Source organism: Heterodontus francisci, chromosome 29 (assembly GCF_036365525.1).
Source record: "Heterodontus francisci isolate sHetFra1 chromosome 29, sHetFra1.hap1, whole genome shotgun sequence".
NCBI classification, from domain to species: domain Eukaryota; kingdom Metazoa; phylum Chordata; class Chondrichthyes; order Heterodontiformes; family Heterodontidae; genus Heterodontus; species Heterodontus francisci.
This window is the reverse complement of record NC_090399.1, coordinates 8,742,519-8,761,926: the sequence shown is the minus strand read 5'-3', so window position 1 is coordinate 8,761,926 and position 19,408 is coordinate 8,742,519. Positions and strand designations below refer to the sequence as shown.

Below are 19,408 nucleotides of genomic sequence, written 5' to 3'. Positions count from 1 at the left end.
TCTTACATTTATCTTACATCTATCACCCATGTTCTTGATCCTTCAGCCATTGGAAATAGTCTGCAACAGACCCAGAAACTTCACTTAGTTGGAGTATTACAAAAGGCAGAAAGTTAGAATGGGTGTGACACTGAGCCACCTACCATTCTAATCAGGAATGAACCTGACTGGTTTGATTTCCTGTACTCCTGACTTGTCAGACAACTGTTCTATTTGTACTTTATTCCTGGGACATGGGATCACAGGCAAGTGAATTATTGTCCATCCCTCGTTGTCCTGGGAAGATGGCGATAGGCTGGCTTGAAACACTGGTCATGATTTGATAAAACTGAGTGGATGGTGAGACCAGTCATTCTCAAACCTTTCTGGCTGAAGGATCCCTTTTCAAATGAATTAGCAACCCCCCACACCACACTCACCTAAATGATAATACTCATAATATGAAAGTGCTGCATGTAAAGCCCGTTTTAATAATGATTTTAAGAAAACAGGAATTTACTTAGAGATCAGTGCAGGGTTTGTCTACCCTTTGCATGAGCAGAGAGATCAGGAGCACTGAAAGGAGCAAGAGCACTGAAGGGGCAGGAACCCAGAGACTGCAGAACATAGAGAGCAGGGAGAGAGCAGGACCAGTGGGAAAGCACAGCAGAGAGAGAGAGAGAGAGAGAGCAAGTGCATAGAGGGAAATTAAGAGCCTGAAGCAAGCAGGAGCACGGAAAAAGGAGCACATGGAGAGCAGGAGTACCAGGGGAGCAGCGCTCGGAGACAGCACCAGAGGAGCAGGCAGAGAGTAGGAGCCTGAGTGGAACAGAGCACGCCTCAGACCCCCGTTCATTTACTTTCTCTTGACCATGGCGCCCTGAGCAGTCGCCCACATCATCTACTTGTAAGGCTGGACTTGCATCACAGACCACCTGGAAGGTCTCTGCGGCCCTCCCACTCCGCAGACCCCAGCTTGAGAACCACTGAACCAGACCACTTCAGAGGGTAGTTAGGAGTGAACCACACTGGTGTGAGATTAGAGTCATATCTGGGCCATAACCAATAAGGATGAAAGTTTTTACCCAAAAAAGATAGGATTAAACCAGTTGGGTTTTGAGTGCTCGAAAAGACTTGCATTTATATAACGCTTTCATGACCACTGGATGTCCCAAAGCACTTTATACCCACTAAGGTACTTTTGAAGTCACTGTTGTAATGCAGGAAATGCGACAGCCAATTTGGACACAGCAAGCTTCCACAAGCAGCTGGTGCAATAATAACCAGATGATCTGTTTTGGTGATATTAGTTGACTCGGACACAAGGATAACTCTCCTGCCCTTCTTTGCTATAGCATCTTTTACATCCACCTGAGAGGGTAGACAGGGCCTCAATGTAACGTCTCACCCAAAAGACAGCACCTCCAATAGGAGATGCTCCCCCCCAACTCCAGGCTCCTGCTCTCTCCACCTCCAACAGTGCAGTATTCCCTTAGTACTGACCCTCTGACAGTGCGGCCCTCCCTCAGTACTGACCCTCCGACAGTGCAGCACTCCCTCAGTACTGACCCTCCGACAGTGCAGCACTCCCTCAGTACGGACCCTTCGACAGTGCAACACTCCCTCAGTACGGACCCTCCGACAGTGCAGCACTCCCTCAGTACTGCACTGGAGTGTCAGCCTTGATTTTTGTGCTCAATTCTCTGGAATGGGACTTGAACCCAAAACATTGTAACTCTGAGGTGAGAGTGTTACTAACTGAGCCACAGCCTTAGTGAATATTAACAATAAATCACAATTGCACAACACTCACTGCTGCACCCACCTTGTAAACATTCTCTCTGGGTCCTCAAGATTGAGGAGGAAACTGAAAGGAGGGAAGAGAGGAGTACCTCCTTCCCATGGCAATCTTCTTGCTGCATTCTGTTCAAACAAAGTATTTGGCTTCTGGCTTCTTTCAAGGTTTCTTTTGATGACATTGTGCCTTTTTGCATTGTATGTTTTTGTTGCATGCAGAAAATTCACAGAACATATTCATGAATTGTTCATTCAAGGAATCTTCTTCTGGTGCGAGTCCAATTTCCTCCCTTCTTCCACATCACTAGATTTCTCACAGGAAAAAGCAGGAGTGATATTGCACTTTGGGATTTTGGCCCAAGAATAAGCAGATCCGGGTGTTACACCGATTCCATCCAATCATTGTGCAGGTCCCGCCAGTCACCATCTGATTCCACCGTGATATCTTCACCCATTACCCAGCTTTCTCCTTCACTAGAGATGGTTTCACCACCATGACAATCGCCCAGACTGAGGCACTCAGATTCTGATTTTATACTCTAGGTATTAGTGGGTCCCTAGATTTGATCTCTCAGCACAAGTGATGCCTGGATTTAGTCTCTCTCTCTCTCTCTCTCTCTCTTTAGCACTCTCACCTCTGAATCAGAGGTTGTGGGTTCAAACCCTACTCCAGGACTTAGGCACAACAATCTTGACTGACATCCGGTGCAGTACTGAAGCAGTGCTATAATGTCAGAGGTGCCATCTTTCAGATATGACATTAAACTGAGGCCCCTAGCTGCACTCTCAGGTGGGTATAAAAGTTCTGATGACACTATTCGGAACAGGAGTGCCCAATTTTTTTACGTGGGGGGCCACATTACAATATTTGTCGTACATAAGGGGCCAGTGAGACAATTTTGGTAAGATTAAAGTATCAAAAATTTAGATTAATCAAAACAACAATAAATGTGCATTTTTGTGAAGAACCTTTAAATATGATTAATCTATTGACCTATTTTCTCATCACTATGTGAGCACCTGGTAGTTTTTTTGCTTGCACAAGTAGTCAATATTGGTCCGCGCACTTGTTGTAGCAATGTGGAGTATCCCGGATAGATGTCCATCTGTCAGGAATGATCTTGATCACTGTCGCTCTCTCCCTCCTCTCTCTCTCTCCCCCCCCCCCCACCCATGTTCCCCCATCTCTCTGTCCACCTCCCCTCTCGGTGTGTCCCCCACCTTTCTCTCTGTCCTCCGCCTCTTTCTCTGTGTCGCCCTTCTCTCTTTCTGACAGTTGTGGAGAGTGGGAATGCTCAGCAGAGCAGCTTTGTGGCAGGTCAGATTTTTTTCTAAATTGCAATGTCAGTTTCAGAGCTGACATATGCTGGGAGAGGGAACTGCGGTTTCGGAACTCAGGGCAGATTTGGGGTTTTCGGATGGGTTTTAAGAAAGTCTTAGCCTGCCGGAAAACCCACAGAATCACATAATCGTTACAGTGCAGAAGGAGGTTATTCGGCTCATCATGTCCGCATTGGCTCTCTGAAAGAGAAATTCCCTCAGTTCCATTCCCCTGCATTCTTCCCTTAACACTGCACATTCTTCCTTTTCATATAACTGTCTAATTCCCTTTTGAATGCTTCAATTGAACCTGCCTCCACCACCTTCTCAGGCAGCGCATTCCAGACCTTAACCACTCGCTGTGTGAAGAAGTTTTTCCTCATGTCACTTTTGCTTCTCTTAAATACTTTAAATCTGTGTCCTCTCGTTCTCGATCCTTTCACGAGTGGGAACAGTTTGTTTCTATCTACTCTGTCCAGACCCCTCATGATTTTGAATACCTCCATCAAATCACCTCTCAGCCTTCTCTTCTCCAAGGAAAACCTCGCCAATCTATCTTCATAACTGAAATTCCTCATCCCTGGAACTATTCTTCTGTACTCTCCTCCAATTCCCTCACTTCTTTCTCAAGTGCAGTGCCCAGAATTGGATACAATACTCCAGCTGAGGCCGAGCTGGTGTCTTATAGAAATTCAACATAACTTCCTTGCTCTTGTACTCTATGCCTCTATTAATAAAGCCCAGGATACTGTATGCTTTATTAACTGCTCTCTCAACTTGTCCTGCCACCTTTTAATGACCTTTGCACATATACACCTAGATCTCTCTGCTCTTGCACCCCCTTTAGAATTGTGCCCTTTATTCTATATTGTCTCTCCATGTTCTTCCTACCAAAATGAATCACTTCACATTTTTCCGCATTGAACTTCATCTGCCACCTGTCTGCCCATTCCACCAACTTGTCACTGTCCTTTTGAAGTTCTACACTATCCTCCTCATAGTTCACAATGTTTCCACGTTTCGTACCATCTGGAAACTTTGAAATTGTGCCCCGGACACCAAGGACTAGGTCATTAATATATATTAGGAAAAGCAAGGGTACCAACACTGATCCCTGGGGATCCACTATAAACCTTCCTCCAGCTCGAAAAACATCCATTAACCACTATTCTTTGTTTCCTGTCACTCAGCCATTTTCGTATCCATGTTGTTACTGTCCGTTTTATTCAATGAGCTCACAAGTCTGTTGTGTGGCACTGGATCAAACGCCTTTTGAAAGTCCACGTACACCACATCAACAGCATTGCCCTCATCAACCCTCTCTGTTACCTCCTCAAAAAACTCCAGCAAGTTAGTTATACATGATTATCCCTTCAGAAATCTATGCTGGTTTTCCTTAATTAACTCACAATTGTCCATGTGACTACTGAACCCTGCATCTATCCGAAGGTCGGAAACTGCTGTCCATCATGTCCGCACTGGCTCTCTGAAAAAGCAACTCCCTCAGTTCCATTCCCCTGCCTTCTACCAGTAAGCCTGCACATTCTTCCTTTTCATATAACTGTCTAATGCCCTTCTGAATGCGTCAATTGAAATTGCCTCCACCACGTTCTCAGACAGTGCATTCCAGAGCTTAACCACTTGCTGCGTGAAAAAGTATTTCCTCATGTCACATTTACTTCTCTTAGCAAATACTTCAAATCTTTCCCGTCATAGTGTGTATAGTTGCTCTATACATGGCCACATATGACAACAACATCTCCTTCCAATCTTTACCCTCAGTCTAAGCAATCCTTATCTATTTCTCTAAGGACTGGTTTTGTCTTTCCACTTCCCCATTTGCCTGTGGCCTTTTAGGTGTTGCTCTGTGATGGTGAATACCTGTGACTTGCACATAATCTGCAAAGGTCTGTGAAATGAACTGTGGCCCATTGTCTGAATACAAAGTGACTGATAGACCATGCCTTACAAATATTTAGTCAATGCAAACACTGTCTTCTCTGCCATTTAGACTTCATTACCACATACTCATAATAATAGCTGTCATAATCAAATCACCACTAGTATGGACTCTGCTAACGGAAGTGGGCCTAAGAAGTCAACAGTTACATCCTCCCATGGTCCAGTCGGTAACAGTATGCTGCGTACTGATGTGGTAGATTGGGTCTACTGACATGTTGACATCCATGACATGTTTTGACAAACTGCTCCCAATCTTTCTCCACCCCTGGCCACCATACTTTTGTTCATAAATTTTGCTTAGTGCCAACCACTCCCAAGTGACACTCATGAGCTGGCATCACCAGTCTAGGTTTAAGCTTTTGTGGCACCAAAAGTCTGTTACCTCTGAGAATACACTTCCCAACTGTGTACAGTTCATCTTGTTTAACAATGTATGGTCTGAATGGGCAATTCTCCCAATTTCCAGCTTGGTGCCTGATGTCATTCAATTCTGGATCTTTGTCTGACTCTCTTTCAATCTCTCTAGTTATCATTGTTCTGGGTGTAGCATGAACTGCCACAAACCACATTCCCAGATCCCTCTGTTCCTGCAGACTCTTTAGAACTGTGACATCAAGTCTATACTGCCTCTCCCTATTCCTTCTGCTAAAATGCATCACCTCACAGTTGTCAGTATTAAATTCCATCTGCCACCTGTCTGCCCATTCTGCTAGTCTATCTATGTCCTGTTGCAGGTGGTTCAGAACATCCTCACTGTTTGCCGCACCTCCAAGTCTGGTGTCGTCAGCGAATTATGAGATTCTACTCTGTATTCCAAAATCCAAGTCATTTATAACTAGCAAATAAAAAAAGCAGTGGTCTCAGCACTGACCCTTGGGGAACACCACTATCATACAGGACTCATGGTTATGATTACAGAAATGCCTATCTGTCCCCCTGACTATGGGATCACCTATAACAACTGCATTTATGCACTTTGCTGTTCCCTCCTCTACAGTTCCATACCCATTGCTGCCCTGGACTGGACTGCACTCCTTCAGCATTTCCAGCAGTCTCCAAAGCTGAGTACCTGGGTTTGAGAGTGGTACACACCCCGAAGACTCCTGTATCTCCTGCCTCTTCCTGCTCTTTTGAATAACCACCCACATACTACCCTGAACTCCTACTGCCTGTAGGATAACCACCTTCTGGAACGTACAAACCAGGAAACTCTCTTGCTCCCTAATGCCCCACAGCATTCCAACTGCTCCTCAAGCTTGGAAACCCTGAGCACAAACTGAAGCAGCTGGAGACACTTCCTAAAAATTATTTCCCAGGACGCACAGAGTGTCCTGAAGTTCCCACGTGGCGCTGGACTACAGCAGTTAAAGTAGATGGCTCACCAACACCTTCCAAGAGCAATTCAGGATGGGCAATAAATGCTAATCTTGCCAGCAATGCCCAAATCCCATGTACTGAATAAAGTCTGTAACTGAAATGCTGACTATGGGACAAGGCATCTGATCAGCACTGGCACATACAAGTGATAATAAAAGTAGAAATAAGAACAAGAAATGCTGGAACCACTCAGCAGGTCTGGCAGCATCTGTGAAAAGAGAAGCAGAGTTAACGTTTCGGGTCAGTGACTCTTCACTGACCCGAAACGTTAACTCTGCTTCTCTTTTCACAGATACTGCCAGACCTGCTGAGTGGCTCCAGCATTTCTTGTTTTTATTTCAGATTTCCAGCATCCGCAGTATTTTGCTTTTATAATTAAAGTAGAAGCTGGTATAAGGAAATGCTGCTCTATTTGTCACTTTAATTCTGTTTTGGAGAAAGCCGACTTCTGCCCAGTAATTGGATGTTGCAACCCATTTAACAGAAAATCTCACTTCCTTGTGGACTCGATCCAATCTAAAACCGCGCAACCCAGTGACAGGGAATTAGAGAACATTAGAGAGAGGAACAGGCAATCTCAGCACATTACAGAGAGGAACAGGGAATCTCAGCACATTACAGAGAGGAACAGGCAATCTCAGCACATTACTGAGAGGAACAGGGAATCCCAGGACATTACTGAGAGGAAGTCGCTGCTGTGAACATATAAATCCCAGTATTCGTTCAGGAAGGGCAGAGGAGACAACGATTCCCATCTCATGTCCCTGCAGAAACCCCCCGCCTTTTCCCATTATCGTGAACGGGGCGGCCGCCTGCTTCCCGGGTCAGGTAAAGATCTGAAGCTTCTCCTCCCGGAGCCGCCCTGAAGGGCGGGACAGGACATCGGGTTTCACACTCACTCCCCGGTGATAAATCCCAAAGTGAACCCTTTGACCCAGTGATCCTCACTCAACTCCCGGTGCGGTGAAATATTCCTGAAGCCACTGACCTGTTTAACACTTTGAGCAGCCGCTTTCCATCTGCAGGGACCCTCCTCACCCAGAACTTCCCGTCGGCAACTTGTCCCCACTCAGCTTCGGTGAGTTTGTAACCTGGACACAGTAAACACTTGGTAATAAACTGGATCAGAGTGAGTCTCTCTCTTTAATGTGAACTCAGAACAGGAAGGAAAACAGCAGCCACTCGGGGGAGAAACCAGAGAAATGTTAAGTCTCTACAAAATGGAGATTAAAAAGGCGGAACCGAGAAAGTGAAACTGTGTAAAAGACTGGTCAGGAAATGGGTGTCATTGCATTTCATTGGGTATCTACACCTCCAAATCAGCTTTTCTGCATGAAACTGTAAGGAGAAAAAGAAAAACGGAACAAAATTGGCTCCTTTATAGAAAAGCACGAATAAAGAATTGAAGCAAAAACAAAGGAAACTGCTGAACTTAAATAATATTATTTGCTCTATCCATCAGACCCTCTGAGCCCTGTAATTTTTTTTACATTCGTTTATGGGAAATGGGCGTCACTGGCTGGGCCAGTATTTATTACCCATCCCAAATTGCCCTTGATAAGGTGGTGGTGAGCTGCCTTCTTGAACGGCTGCAGTCCTTGGAGTGTAGGTACACCCACAGTGCTGTTAGGAAGGGAGTTCCAGGATTTTGACCCAGCGACAGTGAAGGAACGGCAATATAGTTCCAAGTCAGGATGGTGTGTGGCTTGGAGGAGGGCACATCACAATTTGTGTCTTACATAGGGTAGGGTGGGGTGGGGTGGGGGCAGTCAGACAATTTTATAAAGAAAAAGACATTAAAATGTATTTTGATATTAATCAAAACACCAACACAAGTGCATTTGTCATCGAGTCGTACAGCATAGAAACAGGCCCTTCGGCCCACCGCGTCCATGCCGACCATAATGTCTATCTATACTAATCCCACCTGCCTGCATTAATTCCATATCCCTCTATGCCTTGCTCATTCAAGTACCTGTCCAGATGCCTCTTAAATGTCACTACTGTTCCTGCCTCCACCACCTCCTCAGGCAGCTCATTCCAGATACCCACTATTCTTTGTGTGAAAAATTTACTCCTTTGATCCCCTTTAAACCTCCTCCCTCTCACCTTAAATCTATGCCCTCTAGTTTTAGTCACCCCTAACATGGGAAACAGACTCTGGCTATCTACCCTACCTATGCCTCTCATTTTATATACCTTTATCATGTCCCCTCTCAGCCTCCTTCGCTCCAGGGAAAACAGACCCAGCCTATCCAATCTCTCTTTATAACTCAAGCCCTCCAAAGCAGGCAACATCCTTGTGAATCTTTTCTGCACCCGCTCTAGCTTAATCACATCTTTCCTGTAGTGCAGTAACCAGAACTGCACCCAGTACTTCAAATGCGGCCTAACCAACGTTATGTACAACTGTAACATGACGTCCCAACTCTTGCACTCAATGCCTCGGTCGATGAAAGTAAGCATGCCATACGCCTTCTTCACCACCCTGTCTACCTGTGTTGCCACTTTTAGGGAACTATGTACTTGCACCCCAGGGCCCTGCCATTCACTGTATATGTCCTGCCCTGGTTTATCTTCCCAAAATGCATCACTCACTTCACACTTGTCTGCGTTAAATTCCATTTGCCACTCCCTTGCCCACTTTCCCAGTTGATCTATATCCTGTTGTAACCTTAGACAACCTTCTTCACTGTCCACTATACCACCAATTTTGGTGTCATCTGCAAACTTACTAATCATGCCCCTTACATTCACATCCAAGTCATTAATATATATGACAAACAACAGAGGGCCCAGCACCGATCCCTGCGGCACACCACTGGTCTCCGGCCTCCAATCTGAAAAACAACCCTCCACTACCACCCTCTGCCTCCTATCACCAAGCCAATTTTGTATCCAGTTTGCTAGCTCACCCTGGATCCCATGTGTTCCAACCTTCTGGACCAGCCGACCATGCAGGACCTTGTCAAAGGTCTTGCTAAAGTCCATGTAGACAACGTCCATCGACCTGCCCTCGTCAATCCTCTTGGTCACCTCCTCGAAAAACTCAATCAAATTCATGAGACATGATTTCCCACGCACAAAGCCATGCTGACTATCCCTAATCAGCCCATGGCTTTCCAGATGCATACAAATCCTGTCTCTCAGAATCCCTTCCAATAATTTTCCCACCACTGATATAAGGCTCACCGGCCTGTAGTTCCCTGGCCTATCCCTGCTGCCCTTCTTAAATAAAGGCACAACATTAGCTATCCTCCTGTCTTCCGGTACCTCACCCGTGGCTAACGATGATACAAAAATCTCTGCCAGGGCCCCAGCAATCTCCTCCCTTGCTTCCCATAGTGAGATAGATTTTTATTTTGTTTGCACAAGTCGTCAATGTTTGCCTGCACACTTATTGTCGTGATGCTGAGTATTCTGGATAGATGTTATTCAGTCAGGAGTAATCCCAGGTCAGGCCCCGGGGATTTAACCACCTTAATGTGCTTCAAACCTCCAACACCTCCTCATTTGTAATGTTGATATGCTCCAGGATATCGATGTTCCCTTCCTTGAGCTCACCAGCTTCCATGACCTTCTCCACGGTAAATACGGACGAGAAATATTCATTTAAGACCTCGCCCATTTCCCGTGACTCCACACATAGATTGCCACACTGATCCTTAAGGGGACCTACTCTCTCCCTCGCTACCCTTTTACTCTTAATATACTTATAGAATCTTTTAGGATTTTCCTTTATCTGATCGGCCAGGGAAATCTCATCGCCCCTTTTCGCCCTCCTAATTTCCTTCTTAAGTGTAGTCCTACATCCCCTATACTCCTCGAGGGACTCGCTCGATCCCAGCTGCCTATACCTGACATATGCTTCCTTCTTTGTCCTGACCAGACCCTCAATATCCCCAGTCAACCAAGGTTCCCTAAACTTACCAGCCTTGCCCTTCCATCTAACAGGAATATGCCGGCCCTGAACTCTTCCTATCTCACATTTAAAAGCCTCCCACTTGCCAGACATCCCTTTACCTGTAAACAGCCTTTCCCATTCAACTTTTGAGAGTTCCTGTCTGATGCCATCGAAATTAGCCTTCCCCCAATTTAGAACTTCAACCTGAGGACCAGTCCTATCCTTTTCCATAACTATCTTGAAGCTAATAGAGTTATGGTCACTGGTCCCAAAGTGCTCCCCCACTGACACATCAACCAGCTGCCCATCCTCATTTCCTAAGAGGAGGTCGAGTGTAGCCCCTTCCCTAGTAGGGCCATCCACGTACTGCTTCAGAAATCTATCCTGGACACACTTAAATTCTTCCCCATCTGATCCCTTAGCACTAAGGCAGTCCCAGTCAATATTAGGGAAGTTAAAATCACCTTCTATTACAACCCTATAAATCCTACACCTATCTGTGATTTTCCTGCATATATACTCCTCCACTTCCCTCTAACTATTGGGAGGCCTATAGCATAATCCCATCAAGGTGATCACCCTTTTCTTATTTCCAAATTCTACCCATATGGCCTCGCTGGACATTCCCCCCAGGATATCCTCTCTAAGTACTGCTGTGATGTCCTCCCTAATCAATAGTGCAACTCCCCCTCCTCTCTTACTTCCACCTCTGTCACCCCGGAGCACTAAGCTGCCAGTCCTGCCCATCCCTCAACCAAGTTTCCGTAATAGCTATAATATCACAATCCCATGTACCGATCCATGCTCGGAGTTCATCAGCCTTACCTGTAAGGCTTCTTGCATTAAAGTAAATGCAGTTTAGCCTCCCAGACCTTCCACGCTCCCTGTCCTGCCCCTGCCCGGCCTGCCTACTGGACTTGCTTGCTTTAACCTCTACATTTGCCTCAACTATCTCATCTGAGAGACTACTACTTTGGGTCCCACCCCCCTGCAAGACTAGTTTAAACCCTTCAGAGTAGCGCTAGAAAACCTCCCCGCAAGGATATTGGTCCCCCTCCAGTTTAGATGCAACCTGTCTTTCTTGTACCAGAAGAGATCCCAATGATCCAAGTAGCTGAAGCCCTCCCGCCTACACCAGCTCTTCAGCCACGCATTCATTTGCCTAATCCTGCTATTCCTACCCTCACTAGCACATGGCACAGGGAGTAATCCTGAGATTACAACCCTAGAGGTCCTGCTTTTTAACCTTCTACCTAATTCCCTATATTCACTTTGCAGGACCTCATCTCTCTTCCTGCCTATGTCATTAGTACCAATATGGACCTCTGGCTGGTCACCCTCCCCTTTCAGAATGTCCTGCAGCCACTCCGAGACATCCTTGACCCTAGCACCAGGGAGGCAACATACCACCCTGGAGTCTCGTTTGTGGCCACAGAAATGCCTATCTGCACCCCTTACGATAGAATCCCCTATCACTATAGCTCTTCCAACCCTGCTGTGCAGCAGAGCCCTCCGTGGTGCCATGACCTTGGCTGTTGCTGCTTTCTCTGCTTCTTCTGTGTGAAGAAGCTTTTGATGAGAAGACTAAATTATTGTCTTATTTTCTGGTCACTGTGTTTGACATGTATTTAGTGAGATACATGGCATTTTTTTGCTTGCGCTAGTAGTCAATGTTTGCCTGCACACTTATTGTCGTCATGCTGAGTATTCTGGATAGATGTTATTCAGTCAGCAGTAATCGTGATCACTCTTTCCCTCCTTTTCTGCCCCCCTCTTTCTCTCTCTCTGCCCCATGCCCCACCCCCCTCCTCTCTCTTTTTCTCTTTCTCTCTCCAACCTAATTAGGTGGGGGGGCCACATTACAATATTTGTCGTACATAGCAGGCCAGTGAGACAAATTTGGTAAGATTAAAGCATCAAAAATTTAATTTATCAAAAGAACAAATGTGCATTTTTGTGAAGAACCTTTAAATGAGAAGTCCGAACTTCTCCAATCTATCTTCGTAGCTGAAATTCCTCATCCCTCGAACCATTCTCACTAATCTCTTCTGTACACTCTTCAATACCCTCACGTCTTTCATCAAGTGCAGCATCCAAAATTGGACACAATAATCCAGCTGAGGCCGAACCGGTGTCTTGTAAAGTTCAACATAACTTCCTTGCTCTTGTACTCTATGCCCCTATTAATAAAACCCAGGATACTGGATGCTTTATGAACCGCGCTCTCAACCTGTCCTGCCACCTTTAATGGCTTATGCGCATTACACCTTGGTCCCTCTGCTCCTGCACCCCCTTTAGACTTGACCTTTATCTTATATTGTCTCTCCATGTTCTTCCTACTAAAATGAATCACTTCACATTTCTCTGCATTGAACTTCATCTGCCACCTGTCTGCCCATTCCACCAACTTGTCTATGTCCTTTTGAAGTTCTACCCTATTCTCCTCACAGTTCACAATGCTTCCACATTTCATACCATCTGCAAACTTTGAAATTGTGCCCTGTACACCAAGGACTAGGTCATTAATATATATCAGGAAAAGCAAGGGTTCCAACACTGACCCGTGGGGAACTCCACTACAAACCTTCCTCCAGCCCAAAAAACATCCACTAATCACTACTCTTTGTTTCCTGTCACTCAGCCATTTTCGTATCCATGTTGCTACCATCCCCTTTATTCCGTGAGCTACAGGTTTGCTCACAAGTCTGTTGTGTGGCATTGTATCAAATGCCTTTTGAAAGTCCATGTACACCACATCAACAGCATTGCCCTCATCAACCCTCTCTGTTACTGCCTCAAAAAACTCCAGCAAGTTAGTTAAACATGATTATTCCTTAAGAAATCAATGCTGGCTTTCCTTAATTAACTCACATTTGTCCATGTGACTACAGAACCCTGAATCTATCTGAAGTTCGGTAACCGCTGTTTCCACTCCCAGCACACTAGCCCATCATGTCCGCACTGGCTCTCTGAAAGAGTGATTCTCTCAGTTCAATTCCCCGCTTTCTGCCTGTAATCTTGCACATTCTTCCTTTTCATATAATTGTCTAATTCCCTTTTCAATGCATCAATTGAACCTGCCTCCACCACATTCTCAGACAGTGCATTCCAGACCTTAACCACTCGCTGCTTGAAAAAGATTTTCCTCATGTCACTTTTGCTTCTCTTAGCAAATACTTCAAATCTTTCTCATCATAGTGTGTATAGTTGCTCTATATATGGCCACATATGACAACATCTCCTTCCAGTCTTTACCCTCAGCCTGAGCAATCCTCATCCATTCCTCTAAGGACTGGAGAGAGAAGCAGAGTTAATGTTTCAGGTCAGTGACCTTTCTTCAGAACTGGTAGATATAAGAAATGTAAAAGATTTTAAGCAAGTAAAGCAGGGGTGGGTCAAGAGATAACAAAAGAGAAATTATTGATAGGACAAGGTCACAGAATAGCTGACCAGAAGGTCATGGAGCAAAGGCAAACAATATGTTAATGGTGTGCTGAAAGACAAAGCATTAGTACAGATAGGGTGTTAATGGACTGAAAACTGAACAGCCACAAGCACAAACATGAAAAAAAAAACAGTGGGTCGGCATAGTAGAAACAAACTGAACAAACTAAACTAAAACACAAAAAAAAAATTAAGATAAAAGTGAAATGGGGGGACCTGTCATGCTCTGAAATTATTAAATCAATGTTCAGTCCGGCAGGCTGTAGCTGTGCTAATGCTTTGTCTTTCAGCACACCATTAACATATTGTTTGCCTTTGCTCCATGACCTTCTGGTCAGCTATTCTGTGACCATGTCCTATCAATACCTTCCCTTTTGTTACCTTTTGACCCACCCCACTTTACTTGCCTAAAATCTTTTACATTTCTTATATCTGCCAGTTCTGAAGGGTCACTAACCTGAAACGTTAACCCTGCTTCTCTCTCCAGTCCTCAGAAGAATGGATGAGGATTGCTCAGGCTGAGGGTAAAGACTGGAAGGAGATGTTGTCATATGTGGCCATGTATAGAGCAACTATACACACTATGATGGGAAAGATTTGAGGTATTTGCTAAGAGAAGCAAAAGTGACATGAGGAAAATCTTTTTCAAGCAGCGAGTGGTTAAGGTCTGGAATGCACTGTCTGAGAATGTGGTGGAGGCACGTTCAATTGATGCATTGAAAAGGGAATTAGACAATTATATGAAAAGGAAGAATGTGCAGGGTTACAGGCAGAAGGCGGGGAATTGAACTGATGCTGCCAGACCGTCTGAGTTTTTCCAGCACTTCCCGTTTTTATTTCAGGTTTCCAGCATCCGCAGTATTTTGCTTTTATCTCGAAGGATTGGTTTTGTCTTTCCACTTCTCCATTTGCCTGTAGCCATTTCGGTGTTATTCTGTGATGGTGAATACCTGTGACTTGCATGTAATCTGCAAAAGGTCTGTGAAATGAATTGAGGCCCATTGTCTGAATACAAAATGACTGATAGACCATGCCTTGCAAATATTTCAGTCAATGCAAACACTGTTTTCTCTACCGTTGTAGATTTCATTACCACATATTCATAATATTAGCTGTAATAATCAAATCACCACTATTCAGACTCTACCAATGGAAGATGTCAACAGCTACATCCTCCTTGTCTAGTCGGTAACAGTGTGTTGTGTACTGATTCTAGTGGATTGGGTCCGACATCCATGACATGTTTTGACAAACTGCTCCCGATCTTTCTCCATCCCTGACCACCATACTATGTTCGTAAATTTTGCTTAGTGCCAACCACTCCTAAGTAACACTCATGAGCTGGCATCACCAGTCTAGGTTTAAGCTTTTGTGGCACCAAAAGTCTGTTACCTCTGAGAATACACTTCCCAACTGTGCACAGGTCATCTCATTTGACAATGTATGGTCTGAATGGGAAATTCTCCCAATTTCCAGCTTGGATTCCATTCAATTCTGGATCTTTGTCTGACTCTCTTTCAATCTCTCTAGTTATCATTGTTCTGGGTGTAGCATGAACTGCCACAAACCACATTCCCAGATCCCTCTGTTCCTGCAGACTCTTTAGAACTGTGACATCAAGTCTATACTGCCTCTCCCTATTCCTTCTGCTAAAATGCATCACCTCACAGTTGTCAGTATTAAATTCCATCTGCCACCTGTCTGCCCATTCTGCTAGTCTATCTATGTCCTGTTGCAGGTGGTTCAGAACATCCTCACTGTTTGCCGCACCTCCAAGTCTGGTGTCATCAGCGAATTATGAGATTCTACTCTGTATTCCAAAATCCAAGTCATTTATAACTAGCAAATAAAAAAAGCAGTGGTCTCAGCACTGACCCTTGGGGAACACCACTAGCATACAGGACTCATGGTTATGATTACAGAAATGCCTATCTGTCCCCCTGACTATGGGATCACCTATAACAACTGCATTTATGCACTTTGCTGTTCCCTCCTCTACAGTTCCATACCCATTGCTGCCCTGGACTGGACTGCACTCCTTCAAGGTGTTGTCATTTCCAGCAGTCTCCAAAGCTGAGTACCTGGGTTTGAGAGTGGTACACACCCCGAAGACTCCTGTACCTCTTGCCTGTTCTGGATAGCACCCACCTCCTACTGCCTGTGGGATAACCACCTTCTGGAACGTACAATCCAGGAAACTCTCTTGCTCCCTGATGCCCCACAGCATTCCAACTGCCCCTCAAGCTTGAAAATCCTGAGCTCAAGCTAAAGCAGCTGGAGACACTTCTTACATGTGATTTCCCAGGACGTACAAAGTGTCCTGAAATTCCCACATGGCGCTGGACAACAGCAGTTAAAGTAGATGGCTCACCAACACCTTCCAAGAGCAATTCGGGATGGGAAATAAATGCTAATCTTGTCAACAACACCCAAATCCCATGTACCAAATAAAGTCTGGAAATGAAATGCTGACTATGGGACAAGGCATCTGCTCAGCACTGACACATACAAGTGATAATAAAAGTAAAAGCTGGTAGAAGGAAATTCTGCTCTATTTGTCACTTTAATTCTGTATTGTAGAAAGCCGACATCTGCCCAGTAATTGGATGTTGCAACCCATTTAACAGAAAATCTCACTTCCTACTGGACTTGATCCAATCTAAAGCCGCACAGCCCAGTGAAGAAGAATTCCAGCACATTACAGTGAGTAACAGGCAATTCCACAAGGCCAAAGGAGACAACCATTCCCATCTCAGTCCCTGCAGAAACCCCGCCCGCCTTTTCCTGAACGGGGCGGCCCCTTGGGTCAGGTAAAGATCTGAAGCTTCTCCTCCCGGAGCCGCCCTGAAGGGCAGGACAGGACACCGGGTTTCACACTCACTCACCGGTGATAAATCCCAAAGTGAACTGTTTGACCCAGTGATTCTCACTCAACTCCCGGTGCGGTAAAATATTCCTGAAGCCACTGACCTGTTTAACACTTTGAGCAGCCGCTTTCCATCTGCAGGGTCCCTCCTCACCCAGAACTTCCTGTCGGCAACTTGTCCCCACTCAGCTTCGGTGAGTTTGTAACTTGGACACAGTAAACACTTGGTAATAAACTGGATCAGAGTGAGTCTCTCTCTTTAATGTGAACTCAGAGCAGGAAGGAAAACAGCAGCCACTCGGGGGAGAAACCAGCGAAATGTTAAGTCTGTACAAAATGGAGATTAAAAAGGCGGAACCGAGAAAGTGAAACTGTGTAAAAGACTGGTCAGTAAATGGGTGTCATTGGGTATCTAAACCTCCAAATCAGCTTTTCTGCATGAAACTATTAAGAGAAAAAGAAAAACGGAACAAAATTGTCTCTTTTATTGAAAAGCACGAATAAAGAATTGAAGCAAAAACAAAGGAAACTGCTTAACTTAAATCATATTATTAGCTTTATCCATCAGACCCTCTGATCCCTGTAATTTTTTTTCCTTAGTTTATGGGAAATGGGCGTCACTGGCTGGGCCAGTATTTATTACCCATCTCTAATTGCCCTTGAGAAGGTGGTGGTGAGCTGCCTTCTTGAACGATTGCAGTCCTTGGAGTGTAGGTACACCCACAGTGCTGTCAGGAAGGGAGTTCCAGGATTTTGACCCAGCGACAATGAAGGAACGGCAATATAGTTCCAAATCAGAATGCTGTGTGGCTTGGAGGAGGGCACATCACAATTTGTGTCATACAATATTTGGGGAGGAGGCAGTCAGACAATTTTGTAAAGATAAAGGCATTAAAATGTATTTTGATATTAATGAAAACACCAACACAAGTGCATTTGTGTGAAGAAGTTTTTGATGAGAAGACTAAACTTATTTTCTGGTCACTGTTTGACATGTATTTAGTGAGATACCTGGCATTTTTTTGTTTGCACAAGTAGTCAATGTTTGCCTGCACATTTCTTGTCGTGATGCAGAGTATTCTGGACAGATGTTATTCTGTCAGGAGTGATCTTGATCACTCTCTTTCCGCCCTCCCTTTTTCTCTCTGCACTCCCCCCCCCCCCCCCCCCCAACCGCCATTGTTCCTCTTTCCCTCTGTCTCTCTCTCTCTTCCCCCACCCTCTTTTCTGCTATCCCTTTCTCTTTCCCCCTTTCTCTCTCTGTCCCCCTCTCTCTCCCCCCTTCTCTCCCTCTCTCTCTCCCCCCTTCTCTCCCTCTCTCTCTCCCACCTTCTCTCCCTCTCTCTCCTCTTTTGCCCCTTCTCAACCTCCCTCTGTCACCTTTCCCTCTGACCCCCCTCTCTCTCTGATACAGTCTCTCTCTCTCTCCCTGTTTGCCCACTTACCTGTCTCCCCCCCCCCGCCGCCTCCCCTCCCCGCCTCTCTGCCCCCTTCTCCCCTCCCCGCCTCTCTGCCCCCTTCTCCCCTCCCCGCCTCTCTGCCCCCTTCTCCCTCTCTCTCCTGCCGTCTCACCCTCTCTCTTCCCCCTTCTGCTCCCCCCCTTCTCTCCCCCTCTCTCCTGCCATCTCCCCCCTTCTCTCCCTCTCTCTCCCCCCCCTTCTCTCCCTCTCTCTCCCCCCCCTTCTCTCCCTCTCTCTCCCCCTTCTCTCTCCCCCCCTTCTCTCCCTCTCTCTCCCCCCTTCTCTCTCTCTCTCTTCCCCCCCCGTCTCTCTCTCTCTTTCTTTCCCCCCCACCCCCCCCCCCCCCCCCGGTCTCTCTCTCTCTGTCCTCCCCTCTCTCTCTGCCCCCCCCCCTCTTTCTCTGGCCTCTCTGTCTCTGCCACAGTCTCTGTCTGTCTGCCTTCACCCCCTCTATGCCTCCCCCCCCCCTCTCTCTGCCTCCCCCCCCTCTCTCTGCCTCCCCCCCCTCTCTCTGCCTCCCCCCCCTCTCTCTCAGCCTCCCCCCCCTCTCTCTCAGCCTCCCCCCCCTCTCTCTCAGCCTCCCCCCCTCTCTCTCTGCCTCCCCCCCTCTCTCTCTGCCCCCCCCCCTCTCTCTCTGCCTCCCCCTCCCGTCTCTCTCTCCCCCCCCCCACCCCCGTCTCTCTCTCTCCCCCCCCCGCCCCGTCTCTCTCTCTCCCCCCCCCCCCCGCCCCCGTCTCTCTCTTCCCCCCCCCCCCGCCCCCGTCTCTCTCTCTCCCCCCCCCCGCCCCCGTCTCTCTCTCTCCCCCCCGCCCCCGTCTCTCTCTCTCCCCCCCCCGCCCCCGTCTCTCTCTCTCCCCCCCCCCCCGCCCCCGTCTCTCTCTCTCCCCCCCCCCCCCGCCCCCGTCTCTCTCTCTCTCCCCCCCCGCCCCGTCTCTCTCTCTCTCTCCCCCCGCCCCCGTCTCTCTCTCTCTCGCCCCCGTCTCTCTCTCTCCCCCCCCCCCCGCCCCGTCTCTCTCTCCCCCCCCCCCGCCCCGTCTCTCTCTCTCCCCCCCCCCGCCCCGTCTCTCTCTCTTCCCCCGCCCCCGTCTCTCTCTCTTCCCCCCCCCCGTCTCTCTCTCTCCCCCCCCCCGTCTCTCTCTCTCCCCCCCCCCCGTCGCTCTCTCCCCCCCCCCGTCTCTCTCTCTCCCCCCCCCCGTCTCTCTCTCTCCCCCCCCCCGTCTCTCTCCCCCCCCCCCGTCTCTCTCTCTCCCCCCCCCCGTCTCTCTCCCCCCCCCCCCGTCTCTCTCCCCCCCCCCCCGT

General features: G+C 47.0%; 1 protein-coding gene across 2 annotated transcripts in view; it reads right to left on the bottom strand.

The window, feature by feature from the left end:
* The window catches only part of LOC137346103 (butyrophilin subfamily 1 member A1-like), a 48,880-nt gene extending 31,871 nt beyond the window's left edge, over positions 1–17,009 (bottom strand). The window contains exons 1-2 of one of the 2 annotated variants that reach the window (XM_068009399.1): positions 16,754–17,008; positions 7,424–7,526 (exon numbers count right to left, since the gene is read on the bottom strand). The gene's annotated coding sequence lies outside the window, so the exon portion shown is untranslated. Of the gene's footprint in view, positions 1–7,423; positions 7,527–16,753 lie in introns of both variants that reach the window. The other variant, XM_068009400.1, reaches the window with a different exon arrangement.
* Positions 17,010–19,408: the final 2,399 nt, after the last annotated feature.